The sequence below is a fragment of the Sinohyriopsis cumingii genome, chromosome 5 (assembly GCF_028554795.1).
Source record: "Sinohyriopsis cumingii isolate HCF-2022 chromosome 5, ASM2855479v2, whole genome shotgun sequence".
Classification (NCBI taxonomy): Eukaryota; Metazoa; Mollusca; class Bivalvia; order Unionida; family Unionidae; genus Sinohyriopsis; species Sinohyriopsis cumingii.
The window spans coordinates 84,036,884-84,040,844 of record NC_142965.1 but is presented as its reverse complement, the minus strand read 5'-3'; positions in this window follow the sequence as shown (position 1 = coordinate 84,040,844).

The following is a 3,961-nucleotide window of genomic DNA, read 5'->3' as shown; positions in this document are numbered from 1 at the left end:
AGCAAAAATGGTCCTTTCTTGAGTTTCGGCATGATTCTTCACCTTTATATGCACAGGACACTGTGCAAAGAAGTCATTGAGATAAACAACTGTAGCAAATATGATGTTACGATTCATTGCAGGCGCACATAAAAATCCTCTGTCCATGCTTTAGGGGACAGGTTCATTTGTCACCAATATGGGACACGTTATTTACCCTTTCATTTCCTATTCATTTCCAGTGTATCTAGTACCCTTTACAATATGGATGCCATAAATTCGCTCATTCTATGTCGTGGTTAAGACAGTGTTCAGAAGAAGGCAGCAACTTATTGGTTTTACTTTTTTTCTTTTTTGTTTAAAGAAGAGCTTTTATCTCAATGAATTAAAACATTTCTCGGTACACGTTTCATCGTATGTTTAGCATATTATTTCTTATCACATTGTTCAAGTGTCATTGTCTATGGTGACATTATTTTTAAAGATTGAGCGTACCAAGCAGCACTGGATGTTTCTTTGCGCAAATCTTAAAACTTATTCCTTTCCCACGAATACAAGCCCACTGTTTGAATCTTGTCACAGAAGGGGATCCAGGGAGAAGAGAGCACCTGTCGCAGCCCAAAGTGTTAAAAACATACTGGATTGAGACTTAGCGTGATGTAATCTTACAACCGGTTTTGAACAGATCTTATGTAGCTTTGAGAGAGTGGCAGGTTTAAGGTGAAGTTGTACGCATCTGCACCATGCATATTGGAGAGAATGTTAGCATACCTCTATGTTACTTACATGTACTATGGTTGAAATTTCTTTCGTTATTGTGCTTTTGGAAGCTGTACATGTTCTAAGTATACAGCTGACCAAAATGGCTGTTCCCTTGTGCTTGAAAATTCAACTTGAATTTTTTAAAACTACACTTTCTCTATAAATTTTTAAAAGAGGGGAAAACTTTTTGCCAGACTAGATAATACCATCTTCTGAAAGTGCGATGAACATATATAGAAAGAAAAAGAAAATTATCGGGTTCTTTTTTACAATTTACCTCCGAAGGCCAGCACGTGAAGATGACCAAGCGGAGGTCAAGATGCATGCACTTTAACCCAAATTACACGTATCAATCATACGCCAAATTACACGTATCAATCATACGCAAAATTACACGTATCAATCATACGCAGAATTACACGTATCAATCATACGCAAAATTAAAGGGAATTAAACCCAAATTACACGTATCAATCATACGCAAAATTAAAGGGAATTAAACGTTCTTTTCACAATACCTAAGATATGCAATAGCCAGTATAACCACTGAGGAAAATCTTGGGAAAACATTTTCTTTCAAAATTCTAACCTTATGCAGAATACGAAACTGTATAGTGCCACCAATATGGATGCAGAAATGAACACATGGAACCACCACGTCCCGTATAGAGAGAGAGAGACCCGACAATCACGTGATTTCGGTCATATGGTTTTATGCGACATCTGAAGCATGCATAGCTATTCTTCTTCCTGGATAATGTACCGATGTTCTAAAACAACTAATTCCGTGGTTTTGGTTTGCATTACTTCAAGACCCTTCTCAAAAAATTCGCTGTCGATAGCAACCTTTTCCTGCCTGCAGGTTAATAAGAGTGTGTTGTTGATCACTTTTCACACAATAAGCTTGCGAATGATGCGCTGTTGTCAGAAGATGAAACTTTATAATAAAAAAAGAAATTTTGTTGGTTTTGGGTAGGCATGCGTCTGAACCATGAGTTCTAACTTTAGGACACACGGTACTAATTGTATGTAAAAATGGGAACGAGTCTGGAAACGGGTGAACATAAAATAGAGTACATATAGGTTTGGCTGGCCATGACTGGTTGATAATGTTAGATTTTGGTGAAAAGAAACTTTTATGAGGGCTTATCCTAGTTGTAACTGAAAAATAGAGACAGTATTTTATTGATGGAATGTCAGTCCTTTAACAGTCATTTTTGCAACACTCATAACTGAAATTATCACCTGACTCTTTGAAATTGGATGTCCAGAAAATGCCGCGGCTCATACCCTTTTCTCTACACAGAAACTATCATCCAGGACGCATCTACACTGATAAATACACATTTGATCACGAGTATTTTTAGGTTATTGACTTTTTAATACCATTGTGTTTACATAGTTTTACTATGGGAACTGAGTTAGTACCGTGCGTCTTTTACTGATGTCACATTTTATCGATCAAACGTCACCTCCGAATAACTGTATTATTTATCATTCAGGGGCTTCATTGGTATTCTCAGTATACTCACCAAAATCCGAAGCACTCCCATTGTCTGGATAATATCAGTTCCATCTATGATCCACGAAGTCCTCTTCTCAGCTTGAAATTTCAGCCTAGCTAGTACTTGTATATCATTGTCTTAATCGAAAAGGTGAGTTACTTTGGTTGCATTCTGAGAGCGTTATCTATATGTAACAAAGTGTGTGTGTGTGTGTGTGTGTGTGTGTGTGTGTGAGAGAGAGAGAGAGAGAGAGAGAGAGAGAGAGAGAGAGAGAGAGAGAGAGAGATTTGTAACGTGGCTTTAACAATATTTCAGTCATATCAATACGATATCTGCAGTGTGGCAGTTAATAGTGTTGCCTAGCACTGGGGCATCATGCCTCAGACATGCAGCCTCATGCCCCACCCAGTCACATTATCCTAACTCGAGGCCGACTAGTCCTCACACAAACCTTTAAATCCTGAGCGCCCAGCGAGGCAGCTGTTAGTACCACTTATATAAGTTGACTCGGCCGGGGTTCGAACTCGCGACCTCGCGCATCCGTCTGAGGCTGGCGCTCTAACCACTAGGCCAACGGAGCAGTGTGTAACAAAGCGTATGGTACTGGGGCAGGTACTTACTGAAAGAAATGTCGAAATTTCGACTTCTCTTGTCTTTGCAGCTGCGGGTATTTTGATGAACAACTCACTTTTGGCATTCCGTGCAGTAAGTTTCATTATTGTCTTTCGGGTTTTTATCTGGAGCTGAAGGGAACGCTAAGGTCTTTATTTTTGTTTTAGGGAGTGGACCAAAAGAGAGGGAATGCTGCTTTTATTTAGCAGGTATTTCAGAGATGTCACCATAGCTACCTTTCAGTATCAGTGTTGTTTCTTCTTGTACAAGTATACTAGTAGCAAAGTTAACAAGGTCATGTTCTTTACCACTGAAAGATCTTCCATTTCCTCATAAATGTTGGATGACATTTTCAACATCATCCTCATCTCGTTGTTGCCTTTTTGCACCAGATTCTGTATGATCCTGACACGTAGACACGTTCGCTGTAGAGGTTGCACGCTTACGAACCACTGATTCAAAGTCCTAGGCGTCCGTCTAAAGCCCCCCTAAACCATCATTAACCTTATGCACTCTATAGTTTGTTCCAGTTATCTTGATCAATTATTGAGAATCTATTTTCTCAGACCTATTCGCAGGATAGCTTCCATCAAGACAATGTTATAGACCACAGCATCTGTTCCTGCAATCTGCGCATATCATCAAGGTAGATGGTAGCCCAGTTGGCAAAATTCGTTATTACCAAATAAATATTGGATCATTTGACTGATAGTTGCATTTATCGATTCTCTCTCTCTCTCTCTCTCTCTCTCTCTCTCTCTCTCTCTCTCTCTCTCTCGTACATGGGAGTGAAACATCTAATCCATCTGCAGATAGTTTTTCTAAACCCTAAAAATGGCGGATAACAAACGGGCCAGTTTTTCAAACAGTTTCACTCTTCTGATTGGTTGCCGATAGTATATCCTTTATGACTAGATGTTTTACTTAGCTAATAAGTAACATGTATTATCTCAGTTTCTACTTCACTCCGATATGTATACGATTCAGCTCCCTGAATCCATGGACCAAACGATCTCCATTGATATATGTGCATGGCTTCCCGAATGACTTCGTGTGCTGGAATGATCAATGTATACGACGTTCACTTACTGCACGAGTTCATA